Genomic DNA, 15826 nt, shown 5'->3' with positions numbered 1-15826 from the left:
GAAAATTTGAATAGCAAGAACTGGTTAATGATCACTTAGAGATAAGGGTAATTGACTAGCCGGATTAAGAATTAACAACTTTTAATATCGGTGGATTTAATCTTAAGGCTAATCTAAAATCAACCGTTAGGAAGAGATTCCATCGTTTAGGTTCTTAGGTTTAAGAATTCGATTTTCTCAAGAGGGAAATCAAATTCAATTTAGAATCCGCTCATGGGTAATCACAATTAGTAATCAACATAATCTTTACCTTCACTAAAATCCAACTAGCTTAGGTTCCCTTGGGTTTGCTTTTTCCTTTGATTGTTTAACGAAATCCTTTCAAACTGTTTGACATTTAATTAATCACTTTGCTTGCATCTAGTAATAGAATAGCAACTTCATCGATTTGTTAAGGTTAGATAACAAAAAGACGCTACAGTAGTTCTAGGATCACCCTTTCCCGAGAATACGACCTTAATACTCGCCATTAGTGCTAGTCTGCCTTAGATTGTAGCTACAGAAATAGCCTATCAAGTTTTTGGCGCCGTTGGTTGGGAAACTTTTGTGTGAGCTAGAGTGAATTTGCGTTTGTGTTAATCTAGCCATTTGTATTTTCTGTCTTTTCATTCTTTTTTATTCTTTATTATTTTATTCATTCTTGTGTTCTTTGGTTGCTGCCTTTTTATTTCAGGTAGTTTATGACCAGGAGCTCTAATCTAACTCCTGTAGACCCTCTTGCGGAACTAGAGCGATCCCTCCATCTTTTGAGGAAGCGTATGCAAGAAGAGGAGGAGGCGCTGATAGAGATTGAAGCCCATGTGAATAGACCAGCAGGGATGGGAGACAACAACTAGGTTGTGGATGAAACCAGGACAATATACGAGTTTGCTAGACATTCTCTTGAGGGGATACATACGAGTATATTGCGACTACCAGTGGCGGCCAATAATTTCAAAATAAAGCCGAACATGATACAAATGATTCAAAATAGTGTATAATTTGGGGGACTACCGAGCGAGGACCCAAACGCTCACATTGTCAACTTCTTGGAGATCTGCGACACCTTCAAGATAAATGGAACAACTGAAGATGCCATTCGGTTGAGACTGTTTCCTTTTTCTTTAAGGGACCGAGCGAAAAGATGGATGCAGTCACTCCCAACCAACACTATTATGACATGGAGATCATTGGCTGAGAAGTTTTTATATAAGTACTTTCCTCTTACTAAAACTGCTAGATTGAGAAATGATATATCTTCTTTTGTGCAGTTCGATGACGAGAGCATGTATGATGCTTGGGAGAGGTACAAAGACTTACTCCGATGTTGCCCGCACTATGGACTACTAGTATGGATGCAGGTTCAGACCTTCTATAGCGGTTTGAACCTTGCTACTAGATAGATGGTAGACGCTACAGCAGATGGGGCCTTGAACAGTAAAACGCCGGAGAAGGCGCAAAATCTGATAGAGGAGATGGCTATGAACAACTATTAATGGCAATCCTTTAGGAGTCGGCCAATCAAGTAGGGAGTGGTCAACCAGTTAGACTCCACAACAGCCTTGGCAGCTCAAGTGGAGCTTCTGACCAAGAAATTAGACCAGCTTCAGATGCTGGTTCATGCAGCCCAGATAAGCTGCGAGTTTTATAGTGACCCGCACTACGGTGCAAACTGTAATGCGGGAGGTATATTTGCTTCACCTTCTAATTCTTCATCTTCTATTTTTTGTGCTGACCTTGAACAGGTAGACTATATGGGTAATGCACTTAGACAGCAGAACAACCCGTACAACAATACATATAACTCCGGTTGGCGAAATCATCTCAACTTCAGTTGAAGGAATAATAGCAGCCAGGGACCACCCAATTTTCAGAGGTTGCATCAGCAATAGCCACAACTGCAAGCTGGTCCACACCAACTACCTCCACCTCAGGAGAAGAAGCCTAATCTCGAGGAGTTGGTGATGAAATTTGTGTCCTCTACCGATAACAGATTTCAGTAGAAGGATAACGCACTTAGGAATCAACAGGCCTCCATTTAGAATTTGAAGAACTAGATAGGCCGGATTTCTAAGATTTTGATTGAGAGGCAACCAGGGACACTCCCCAGCACTACAGAGTCTAACCTGAGGGAGCACTACAAGGCTATCACCTTGCGGTCAGGTAAGCAGTTATCTAGTTCCTTACTTGTTGCTAATGATGATGATGATGATGTTGTGCAGGATGAGCCTGCTAGGAAGGAACCAGAACTTGAGGAGATAGAGCCTGTGAGAGCTGAGGACAAGAAGAAGAATCCAATGAAGGAGTAACAATCACCTATCCCGTACCCTGCTCGACCGAGGCAAGAAAAGGTTGACCAGCAGTTCGATAGTTTCTAGACCTGTTTAAACAATTGTGCATTAACCTTCCTTTTGTTGAGGCTATTTTGCAGATGCCAAAGGACGCGAAATTTCTAAAGGAGATATTGAGCAACAAGAGGAGACTGGAGGATTTAGGATTGGAGACCCTGAACGAGGAGTGCTCCGCCATTTTGCAAAATAAGCTGCTTGTTAAAAGGCATGATCTAGGGAGTTTCATTGTACCCTGTGTCATTGGTGAATTACCTATTAGTGGTGCATTAGCTGACTTAGGAGCTAGTATTAATTTGATGCCCGCTAGCTTGTTTGATAAACTTGGTTTGAATGAGCCTAAATCCACTAGGATGAGCATTCAGTGAGCCGATAAGACTATTAAGATTCCTAGGGGTATAGTTGATAATGTACTTATTAAGGTAGACAAGTTTATATTTCCTATAGATTTTATTGTAATGGATATGGAGGGTGAGAGTGTTGTGCCACTGATCTTAGGTAGACCTATCCTTGCTACATCTAGGCCGTTATAGATGTTTATAATGGGAAGCTCCAACTTAAGGTAGATGACGAGACTATCACCTTTGACTTAGCAACTTCCATGAGACATTCCCTAGACTATGATGATTTTGTTTTTTTTTTTATGTCTTAGATGATGTTGTTGAGTCTCATATGCAGGAAATTTTGCTTGATGACCCTTTGCAGGTTGCATTGCAGGGAGATAAGAGGGAGTTGTCCAACGTGTCCAACGAGCAAGTGTTAAAACAACTCGCTTGTTTGCTGGCTAGTGAGCCTAGCAGTTCTACTGACCCATTTGTGTCTCTTAACAGGTCGGATGTGCAGAAGGTAAAACCTTTAATTGAGGACTCTCCAGTCCTAGAGTTGAAGGAGCTACCCAAGCACTTGAGTTATGCCTACTTGGATGAGCCAAAGAGGCTGCTAGTCATTATTGCAGTAGACTTGACTCCTGAGGAGAGGAAGATGACGCTATCGTCTCTCAGAAAGTACCCTACAACCTTCGCATACAAGATTGCGGACATTCCTGGAATCAACCCCAGTTTTTACTTGCACAAGATCTTAATGGAGGATAGTTTCAGGCCAGTGGTGCAACCACAAAGACGACTTAATCCGAACATGAAGGAGGTGGTCAGAAAGGAGGTAATTAAATTTCTTGATTCAGGTTTAATTTATCCCATACTTGATAGCTCTTGGGTGAGTCCTGTGTAGGTTATACCAAAGAAAGGAGGGATGACAGTGATAAAGAATGAGAATGACGAATTGATACCAACAAGGATGGTAACCGGTTTTTGGGTTTGCATCGATTACAGGAGGCTAAATAATGCAACATGGAAGGACCACTTTCCCCTTCCATTTATTGATCAGATGCTTGAGTGTCTATCGAGCCATATGTTTTATTGTTTTCTTGATAAGTTTTTAGGTTATTTTCAAATACCAATCGCACTTGAGGACCAGGAGAAGACAACATTTACTTGCCCCTATGGGACGTTCGCGTACCGGAGGATGCCATTTGGGTTATGCAATGCACCTGCCACTTTTCAGAGATGTATGATGGTAATCTTCCACGATATGATTGAGGAGTCTATGGAGGTTTTCATGGACGCCTTCTCTATGTTCGATAACTCTTTCTCACACTGCTTGTCTAATTTAAAGCGCATGCTTGCACGATGTGTTGAGGCAAATCTAGTTTTAAATTGGGAAAAATGTCATTTTATGGTGAGAGAGGGTATTGTGTTGGGGCACAAGATTTCACATGCGGTGATGGAGGTAGATAGAGCTAAGGTAGAGACTATATCGAAATTGCCACCCCCTAGTTCTATTAAGGCTGTTAGGAGCTTTCTCGGGCATGTTGGCTTTTATAGGAGATTCATTAAGGATTTTTCTAAAATAGCTAGGCCTCTTACTCAATTGCTTGTTAAGGACGTACCTTTTGTGTTTGATTGAGATTGCTTGCAGGCTTTTGAGTTATTAAAAATGTTACTAACCACAGCTCCTATCATGGTTTCACCTGATTGAGGGCTGCCCTTTGAACTCATGTGCGATGCTAGTGACTATGTAGTTAGAGCTGTTCTTGGACAGCGGGTCGAAAAGAAGTTCCAGCCTATCTATTATGCTAGCAAGATATTGACAGACACCGAAGAGCATTGTACCACCACTGAGAAGGAGCTGTTAGCTGTGGTTTATGCCTTCGACAAGTTCCCTTCATACCTTGTGCTATCAAAGACCATCATCTATATGGACCATTCGGCATTGAGGTACTTGTTCAGGAAGAATGATGCTAAATCAAGACTGATTAGATGGATTCTACTTGCAGGAGTTTGACATAGATATCAAGGACAAAAGGCCGTTGAGAACTTGGTAGCGAATCACTTATCGAGGTTGGAGAACCCGAGCTTGGCGACACTTGATGAGAGGGCCATTGATAATAGCTTCCCTGATAAGAATTTGTTTTCATTGTAGGTATATACCGATTCCCCTTGATTTTCGAATTATGCAAATTATTTGGTTGGGGGGTTCCTACCAAAGGGTATGACATATCAGTAAAAGAAAAAATTCTTTGCTGACTTGAAATACTATATTTGGAAGACACCTTTTTGTTTTGTGTTTGTGCAGATCAAGTGATCCGGCGATGTGTATATAGGGAGCAAACTCTCAAATTCCTTAAACATTGCCATGAGGGACCAACTGGAGGCCATTAAGCGACCAATCATACGGCTAGGAAGGTATTGGATGCGGGATTCTACTGGCCTACAATATTTCAGGATGTGAAAACCTTTGTCCAGGTTTGCGATGCATGCCAGTGGTCAGGTAATATCTCTTCCCATGATGAGATCCTTAGACTAGTATACAAGTTGTTGAGATTTTTGATGTTTGGGGCATCAACTTCATGGGACTCTTTCCCTCTTCTTATGGAAATAAGTATATACTTGTGGCTGTTGAGTATTTTTCTAAGTGGCCAGAGGCGCAAGCCTTCCCACTAATAGTGCAAAGATAGTTGCTAGGTTCCTAAAGAAATTATTTGTTAGGTTTGGTACACCTAAAGCATTGATTAGTGACAGGGGGACCCATTTCTGTAACACCCAACTTGAGAAAGTACTTAAACGCTATGGGGTCACACACCGGTTCTCTACACCCTATCACCCATAAACCAATGGGCAAATGGAGGTAACTAATAGGGGTCTAAAACGTATTCTAGAAAGGACTGTGGGGACTAGTAGGAAGGATTTGGCTGATATGTTAGATGATGCACTATAGTATTTTAGAACAGCTTATAGGACTTATATTGGCTTTACACTGTATAGGCTAGTTTATGGTAGGACATGTCATCTACCTGTTGAATTGGAACATAGGGCCCTTTGGGCTCTGAAATCATGCAATTTTAGTGTTGATTCTACAGGTAAAGAAAGACAACGGTAGCTGGATGAGTTAGAGGAGTGGCGTCAGCAAGCTTATGACAACTCCATAATTTACAAAGCTGGGATGAAGAAGTGGCATGATCAGCGACTGAAAGGCTCGAAAGAGTTCAAAGCTTGAGACAAGGTTCTCTTTCATAACTCGCCTCTTTGATTATTTCTAGGTAAAATGAAGAGCCGATGGTCAGAACTATTCCTAGTCAAGCAAGTCTTTCCATATGGCACGGTGGAGCTGCATCATCTGGAGAAGTAAGAGTTCAAGGTTAATGGACATAGGCTACAGCATTATCATAAGAACTCGCTAGAAGCTGGGGAGTGAATGAACATGGTGCTTTTCCCGCGAGAGTAGTCCGATGTCGAGTCTAGCTAAATGACTCGAGAACCAAAAAGAAGTGCCTTCGGGAGGCATTCCCATATTAGCTTTATGTTTTTATTTTTATTTTTATTTTATCAGTCGTTTGCATGTTTGATGGTAGTTAGAGCACTTACTTAGTGACTAAACCTAATTGTATGAATATAGGGTTTTAATAACTTAAGTCGAATTTTTGGTGATTGGTGAAAACGAACTTCCCTATTTGATACATTTTACTTGAACTATAGCCTAAATGTGTACGTATGTGTGTTGAATGCAGGTAGGGAGTTTTGGTGGTTCGAGATGTCAAAGAAAAGCTTGGACTTTAGTGGCTCAGCACAGTCTTCGTGGGCATCACGGGTTAGATCCCCAGGGCGTACTGATCAGCACGACCGGAGTCCTACCCGTGATGAACATGCACATGAAGAGTTTGTAAAATCAACCGTCCACCATGGCTTCTAAGGCCATCACAGGCTGCAATACCAGGCCGTGCGGGTCAGCACGGCCGTGCCTTAGCCCGTGATGGACATGTACGTAGCTCACACTCAAAATTGACCATCCACTACGGCTTCCGAAGGCACCACGTGCGGCAACACCAGGACGTGCTGACCAGCACGACCATGCCCTCGCCCGTGGTGAACTAGCATATGGAGGAAGCTTTAGGGTTCAGCACGGCCGAATCCAGGCCGTCCTGACCAGCACCGCCTTGCCCTCGCCCGTGCAGACCCTGTGATTATATAAGCAAGCCATTTCAAACCTCTTCCAACTTTTTCCTCTCTAAAGTCTAAGGTGCTTTTTCTCATTCTTCTCGATTTTTCTCCCTTGTCACGACAATTTTAAGTAAGTTTATTTGCCTTTTGCTTTTATTTGGTTAAATTTAATTTTTCTTTTATGTATTTTTTATTATTTAAGACATTTTGATATGCTCTAGTAGTTGTCAATATTTATTGCTTTGGTTGGTTTATTATTTTGGTTAATTTTATTTTTATTTACACTACTTAAGTTTGATTTGGATTAGATTTAGTTCAGATTAGTTGCTATATTTATGTGATTTTGAATAATGAAATGCTAAGTATGGGGTTCGGTAGCAGTAAAGTTAATTTATGGCATTATATTTTGAAAAATTAATAGCATAAATTCTCTTTATTTGGTGCGTAATAATATGGGCTGGAATGCCATTGTGAATTGGTTTTCTACAGGAAATTGAGGCTTTAGTCTTAGTTTTAAGTTTAAAGTTTTATGTTAATCAAATTATAGCCGTTATGCTGCTAAATTTCTGGTGTAATTTATATTAACTTGATTTCTTGTTCGAATACTAATGATTGACTATATTAGGCAATATAAGAGACTGAGATCAATCCCGTCGAAAGCAATCGCAACAAGCCGCTACTAGCAAGCACTCGCATGGCGATGGAACTTCTTCTTCCACTTCACCTTCATCAGTACCAGCACTAGCACCAGCACCCCCACCACAACAGCAACTAGTCCGAGCACGAAGAACACCAGCTGCAAATCCACCCACACCTGGTCGACATCCTTTATGGACATTTTAGAATGCTGATAACAAGAGCCGCTTCCAAGTCATGAGATGGAAGTAAGTAATGGTTGGACGATGCATTGATTTTGTATCCTTAAAGAGAGTGGGATTGGCTCAGGATGTTCGTGCACTGTTCAACACACTGCCTTACGCATGATTCTTCGACATCATTGAGCCTACCTACCGTGAGCTCACCATTGAATTCCTCAGCACCTTCTTCCTACAGCAACAAATCACAAACTGGCATCAGCCTAATGCAGTTTACTTTAGACTTGGAGGAAGGGAGTTCTCAATATTTGGGTTTATGGACTGAGCAGGAGACCTCAGGCAAGGAGTATCAGGGATGCATCTACATCAACCCAATCTCAAACGACACCATGTGGGAATCATTAATACTTAAGCCAGAATCATACTATCCTAGCAGGTCTAAGGCGTCTAGCCTTTTGGATCATCTCTACTATCTCCATACACTGTTAGCTTACACGATTACAGACTGAGGATATAGTTTTGAAGCGGTCACACAGATTGATGTATTCATTCTCTAGGCTATGCAACATCGTAAGAAGCTTGACATGGGATATTTGTTGGCTCGTCAAGTCCGTTCCTTTATAGTCGATGCCCAGAAGAAGTTGCACTACTGTTTTGGCCCGTATGTGACTAGGTTGGCTAAGAGACTGGATGTACTGGATGACTGTCTGTCCGAGCTTTCTCAGATTGGTGACATGACACCATTAGGGATCAGAAAGATGATCAACATGCAGATTATCACGGCCACTCGTCAGCCACATGACATTGAGTACAGGCTCTTCAGTGTAATAGTCAGGGAGGCTAAAGAAGCAGCAACGCCCAAGACCCTACGGCTGAGATTCTAGATGTTAGGATTCCTAATCCAGCCAGAGTGTTTATGCCTACATCTAGAGCTTCCTCTTCTTATTCTGCAGGGACATTGAGTGCTCAGATTATTGCTTTGCCTGACCGACTAGATCAAGTTTGTTATTTACAACAACAATACTATACTGAGTTTGTACAGCATAGAAAGGAGTTTGGGCAGTTTCAAGATGAGACTAGGGCACAGTTTCAAGGGTTAAATGATATGCTCCAATAGCTTATGCATGAACTAAATAGGCAGGCCACCCAGACAGACCTAATGGCGAAGCAGATACAAAAGATGGCGGAGTCCAGAGCACAAAATCTGCGATTCATTGATGATATGGAGTTTGATCTAGCAGGTTGCTTCACGAATCTTGTGCCACTACCACCGCCCCCTCCTTCAGTGCCTTCCCCTACTCCTCACCCTCAAGTCAATCCAACCAGTGAGGATGCGCCTTCGACAGACTACCAGCAGTGATAAAAAATTTGTGCTCTATTTCTTTTCCTTTTCCTTTTTATTTTCTTTCTTTATTTTTATTTTTATTTTGATTTTTGTTTTATTCTTGTTTCTTTTTGCATTTTCATTTTATTTTATTTTCTTTCATTTTTCTTTTATCTTATGTTATTTTAGTGGAACACTTTGCTTTGCCTTTATGCTATGTACATTTAATATGATCTTCACTTTTCTGATATGCTAGCTATGTTATATACCCGATTTTATTTTTCTAACACTAAGGGCAATGTTATACTCAAGTGTGTGGTGGGTATCTGTGGTTTTATTATCCCTTGATTGTTTAGGCAATGATAATGGACTTAGGATGTTAGGACCTAGGTTCTTCATAACATTTAAGCTTAATTTATTCTTTCGTAATTAATGACTTAATTCACACACTAGTAATTGATTGTCCCTCTCGATTTTTGTTCTTGGAAAGCAATTTCACTATATTTAATATGTCAATTTGGCCGGGTTAAACCAGTGTTGCTTGAGTTCCTTGCAAATTTACAACCTTCGTCTTTGAACTTTGATTATGCCAATCTCTTATACAATTTATGTGATGATTCAATTGATAAGTCTGGGAACCAATTGCAAATTTTAGCCATTTTAAACGTGAGTTTTGAACTAAAATTTGAGCATCTATTGCAAATTGTGCTCATGATTTTTCTTGTTTGAGTGTGCGCTGTACTTAATGTTATTTCTAGAACTTGCTCTGTACTACTTGTTGGGGTTACATGAACTTTTGAATACCATTAGATGATTTGGGCAACTTAGAAATTCACCACATCTAGCCAAAAGTCTACCCTTTGTTTCCATTAGTCAGCCAGTTTTGAGCCTTAACCTTTTCTTCATGATTTGCACCTATACACTACACACACACCATTTTATACATTTATCTTTTTTTTTACCCTATATACTGAATAATTATATGTTATGCTTCTTCTTTTAGGGAATCATAGTGCCTAATTTTGTTATAAATTCACTTAGTCTTTTTAATCATTCTTTGATGCTCCCTTCAATCCAAATTGGATAACTGTTCTCGTTGTTTATGTCACTAATAATGCAACCCCTGTGTAAGCTACTGCAGCATATATATATGCTAAAAGAAAAAATTCCTGACTTATTTCTTAGCTCTTAGCTCTTTTGGATTTAATTCTTGTGAGCATCCTTTACTTCAAATAAGGCTTAGTGAGTATTTTTGTTGTTTTGGCATTCAACTCCTGAAGCATTCATTCTAAATAATTGCATGATTTTTCAGTATAGTTTACACTTCTGTCCAAATATTGTTACCTTTACCTTTGCCACATTTCAACCCCTGTAAAGACCCTTTGATTTTGGTATTCATTTATTGACAGTAGCGAAGATGAGATTTATGAGCAAGCTTATGGTAAACATGTTTTGTGCAGCTGTATTAAGGGAATTTTCTTGTTTACCTGTGAACATTGTGAGTGATTTGAGAGATTCTTGTGAGGCAATGGTTCCTGGTCTTTAATGCTGAATTGTTATAAAAGTTGTATTTCGAGATGGTATTACTATAGTTCTTCTTTGAAGGTGTATGATATGTTTAGCTACTCGAGTTGCATTCTTTATATTTTGAATAAGGTTAAGTTGTGAACTTTAGAATGGATTTTGATGGGTGATTGTTGCTTGTATATATATTGAGTTATTGATTGCTTGAGGACAAGCAAAAGTTTAAGTGTGGGGTGATTTGATATGCATCATTTTTTATACATGTTTATATGCACAATTACTTCCATTTTTGTACATAGTTATCTTGTTTTATGCCAAAATCACCTGTGTTTCGGTTCCTTTCATGTTTCAGGTGATTATCGATGGACATTATCAGTAGTCGAGGGAAATACGTGCAAATACGGACCAGAATCCAACAAAATTGAGCAAGGGCTATTCAAGATTGAGCACGGCCTGGACTCTGGCTATGCTGAACCATCAAAACTTGACCCCAAGAGTGCCATTTTGGCACGGTTTTTGAGGCCACCACGGCCCGTGAGGGCTGAGCACCAGCGAGGGCACGGCCAAGAAGAAGCCCTAATTTGCGAGACTCGGAGGCCCAGCACGGCCTGGAGACATTTATATAGGCAAATGCAAATTATTTTGCTAGGGTCCGACTTTCTTACTTGATTTCACACATACATGCACAAGCCGTCCTTTTCCAGACTTCAATATTCGACTTTAGAAGACTATTTCGCCTATTGAAGGAAGGATTACATTAGTTTAAACATCATATTGAAGATCAAGAGTGGATTAGGAGGCATTCAAGAGGCAATTTAGGGCTTTTCATCTGACTTGAAGAAGAAGGGTGTACATGCTTTCAAATTACTTTTCTATATTTGTTCCTTACTTTGTGTTGCTTATTAGCATGAGTAGCTAGAATTATTGAACCCATTGGGGTTCCTATGTTGTTGGATTTCTTTTAATATTTATGAGACTTAGATTATCAATGCTTGTTTCTTCTTGCTTTCATTATTAATGAGAAATCACATTATTCATGAGACGTTGTGAGTTGTGGTGTTTAGATTGCTTTATGTAATTGAGAAGTTCATTTAGCAATTGGAAATTTCAACAGCAAGAATTGGTTAATGATCACTTAGAGATAAGGGTAATTGACTAGCCGGATTAAGAATTAACAACTCTTAATAGCTGTGGATTTAATCTTAAGGCTAATATAAAATCAATTGTTAGGAAGAGATTCCATCGTTTAGGTTCTTAGGTTTAGGAATTCGATTTTCTCGAGAGGGAAATCAAATTCAATTTAGAATCCGCTCACGAGTAATCGCAATTAGTAATCAACATAATCTCTACCTTCACTAAAATCTAACTAGCTTAGGTTCCCTTGGGTTTGCTTTTTCCTTTGATTGTTTCACGAAATCCTTTCAAACTGTTTGACATATAATTAATCACTTTGCTTGCATCTGGTAATAGAATAGCAACTTCATCAATTTATTAAGGTTAGATAATAAAAAGACGCTACAGTAGTTCTAGGATCACCCTTTCACGAGAATACAACCTTGATACTCGCCCATTAATGCTAGTCTGCATCGATAAGTTCATTGCCTTAGATTGTAGCTACAGAAATAGCTTATCAATATTCCTCTCTAAATGGTGGAACAATATATGACAATTTATTTAATATGAGTTTATATTAAATATTGTCAATAATATAAAATTATCTTTCTTACTTCAGTACATAAACCTTTTACATAATATCGAATACATGATTATTTTATTTCTTCTTTGAGCAATTGAATATATAATTATTGAGTAATTAATTTTTATATTATATTTTTTAATTTATTTTTTTAGAAAATGTGTATTAAATAATTATTATATGATGTCCTAATGTAAATATGTATTTAATGAAATAATGTTGAATTCTGTATAAATCTTATAAAAAATATTTTTATATAAAAAGAATTCTAAAATAAATTTTTTTATTTTTTATTTAAATAAAAGGAAGAAATTGAGCCAAAAAATTAAAAACAAATCTATCCTAATTCAATAAAAAAATCATTTAGGGTGACTTTCATATTATATTAAAAATTTTAGGATGTATAAGATAATTATTTTATCATAGTTTAATAAAAATTTAATTCTAAGTGAATTTGATTGTATAAAAAGTAGTATAATGAAACATAACTTTCACTTTTTCAAATTAATCCATTATCTAATTTGTTTTTTACAGTCATAGGCAAATGAGGAGTTTGGTATAATGAATTGAAAATGGATAGGTGTTTGTTGAGTAAATTGCTCCATTGATACCAATATTTTGCTACTTGCTTTTAGGGCTACTTGCTTTTAGGGCTGTAAAACAATCTGAACGTTTGAGCTTGACTTCGATTCAGCTCATTTTTCAACTCGTTCAAGTTCATTCAAAAAGTATAATGATTCGAACTTGATTTTATTCTTAAGCTCGTTAAGAATTTGAGCCGAGTTTGAGAAGACAAAAGCTCGGCTGGGTACAGTCATGAGTTTTTTGCTCATTATAGAAAATATAAATTATCGATAATAATTTAATATAATATAATATATATATATATATATATATATATATAATATATATATATATATATTTAAAATTAATCTTCTATATGATTATAAAAATAAAATTAAACAAATTCTTGATAAATCAAAATGGAGATTTTGTTCTTAACTATGACATATCTTTTGTACAATTACATTCATATATAAATTTGTAATTTTCTTTTATGAGTTAAAGCTTGAAAAGAATAGATGACATGCAATAATTTTTTTATGAGCTAAATTCTTTTATTTTATTTTCAATAAAACAAAGCACACTTGTTTAGTTTTTAAATGATTTTTTTGTTCCTTTGGGCTTATTATTCTTTATCATTTTTTTCCTATTAGTTTCATTATTAATAAAATTTTTATTTTTTATTTTTCTTATTTATATAATAAAAACAAGCAAAATGGTAAAAATATATTACTATTCTGAATTGTTCAAGTTTGATTCGGGCTCAGATCGTCTTTTAACTCATTTAAGTTCATTCAAAATATTTCAAACTCAAGCCGATCTTGATCACTAATATAATTTCATCGAGTAGAGCTTAGATAATGACGTGTTCATATCGGCACGGCTCGTTTTCACCCCTACTTGCTTTTAATTGGTACCAAACCTTTAATTTATTTTTTTGATACCACACCCATTATTTACGTCTCATCCGATGATATCAAAGAGGAAACTGACCAAACTTTATTGATTTGGCAGCCGGTTATCTAAGTAAGCATGTTATAAGTATTATGCCTTACCTAGTGACTAGATTCATTAATCTTAGTCACTAAATTGGCTCCTGCAACTGTAAATGACCCTTGTTTCTAGTATTATTTTCAATTTCTAAATCTAATCCCTTTACAGCTTTTCCTCCCTCTTCTCTCTACCAATTCCTCGATCCAAAATCCCCTTTCTTTCTTTCTCTTTTTGTTTTTTTCTTGCTTTGTTTAAAATTTAAAATCCTTCTCTCTCTCTCTCTCTATATATATATATATATAACTATCTTTCTTTCTTTCTCTATTTATTTTGTTTGTTTATTATTGAAAAAAAAGAATATGAATAAAAAATACCAAGTTGTAGAGAAAATCTTGTTTTTCTTTTGTTTTATATGCCTCTCTTTTTTTTAATCATGCTTTATTCAATAGAGCATAAAGGCCACCCATAGCTAAGAAAGTAGCTTCCATTGGTCTTAGTTTGAGGATTTACCCAGCCTCGAGCTTACAGTATGAGAATTATAGAAATAAAGAGCTCTCAGTCCCATTTGGTATCAGAGTCTTAGGTGAAAGAGAAGAGAACTAACCAATATGGCTGCAACTTCTGAGATCACTACCTAAACCTCTACTCTTCAACTCTCTCCATCTTATAGAAAAGTCTTAGCCAATAAAATAGACCACTTTGTAGAAATATCCCATATCACTGAGACTGCCCAAATTGGCAAAATTCTTGTTCCCATAATTAACCCATACAACATATTTAAAAAATAAACCTTTGTAAAAAGAATATTTACCCAATTATTGTACAAACCTCCTCTCACAGTCAAAGAATACATCCAATCTTCAGCATTATTTCAATGTCTTTTAAATACTACTACCCAATAACAATATGTCACGTTAGAAATCCCCGAGTCTTTCATTCAACAATGGAAAAGACAAGGATACACTCATCTCCACCTTGGAGCCATCAGATTAGTGTTATCCTATCATGGCATAATGAGTTTACCTGTTACTGCCCGTATAACTTCTAGACACCAGATATCTCAAATATGAGCATGCCGTTATTGGAACAATTATCACAACCCTCAATACAGGAAATGTCGTACTCAATTTATTCTCTAATTTTAATATGTCACTCAATGACCCGTATCTTTCTACTGCATTGAAAGTACAAGTCCAGATTACTGGTATTGACCAGGTGGTTGATTCTCTCGCAGTAACACTATATCACTTACTGGTGTACAGACTGTAAGATTATGCGATAAACCTATAACTACCAGGTTTTCAATCTTCATCAGATGCTATGTTTATCATGGCTGATGCAGGACAAGTTTCCACAATTGTCGAAGCACCACGACAATTAGAAAGAGGAGATCTAGAAAAGCTCATCCCTCTTGAATGGGCAACAAACTATGAGAAACTTCACCAGTCTCAGGTTAAGCAAGTTCAAGCTACAGATCCTCTTTTTATTAAGGAGAAAGATGGTACTATAAAAACCATATTCATGAAAACTAAAGAATCCTCATTCTCCTTTCCATCCATTTTCCAAGCATCGATGATACAACTGGTCCCATATCTAAAATTTAATAAAAGCCTCTCGGTACATGCTTTTTTACCTTCAAGACGTCATGTCTATCCAGCTAAGATCAATGGCCATTTCATTTGGGATGTAGATCCTTCAAAGTGTAACCCAGGATGCAACTGTACAGAAGAACTAGGAGAACCATGTCTCTAGAGACCCACACCTGAAAAGCCTAGATTAATTTCAAAGGCATTCTATAGTTCTCCATGTTCATACAAAAAGTCCAACTGTGTTGATCAAGATCTAGATGGTCCATGGATTGACACATCAAAAGAAAAGCAATTAGTAAGGACTCTGTTGCCTATCTATGAAGAAGCTCTAAAGATCCTACAAGAGGAAAGATTTCTTCCCAGTAAAGCCTCTCTTTCATTTTGTCGGTAGGAAGTATAACCTCCTGTACCCACAGTCTTACCTGTCCAAAGTTTCATGTTTCAGAATCATGATTTTCCTTCTTTAGGAAAATCAGAGAATATGATATCAGAAGTCACTCC

At 37.5% G+C, this 15826-nt stretch overlaps 1 non-coding gene and 1 pseudogene across 1 annotated transcript; one reads left to right on the top strand and one right to left on the bottom strand.

Annotated features, from left to right (window-relative positions):
* Nucleotides 1–15826, top strand: part of LOC125369812 — a 125806-nt pseudogene that overhangs the window by 78179 nt on the left and 31801 nt on the right.
* On the bottom strand, nt 1218–1324 carry LOC112535123. The gene has a single exon (XR_003079316.1). It is a non-coding gene; the product is annotated as a small nucleolar RNA R71 (small nucleolar RNA).

Source organism: Ricinus communis, chromosome 1 (assembly GCF_019578655.1).
Source record: "Ricinus communis isolate WT05 ecotype wild-type chromosome 1, ASM1957865v1, whole genome shotgun sequence".
In the NCBI taxonomy this organism is placed as follows: Eukaryota; Viridiplantae; Streptophyta; class Magnoliopsida; order Malpighiales; family Euphorbiaceae; genus Ricinus; species Ricinus communis.
Note: the sequence above shows the minus strand (reverse complement) of the source record. Positions and strands in the feature narration are given on the sequence as shown.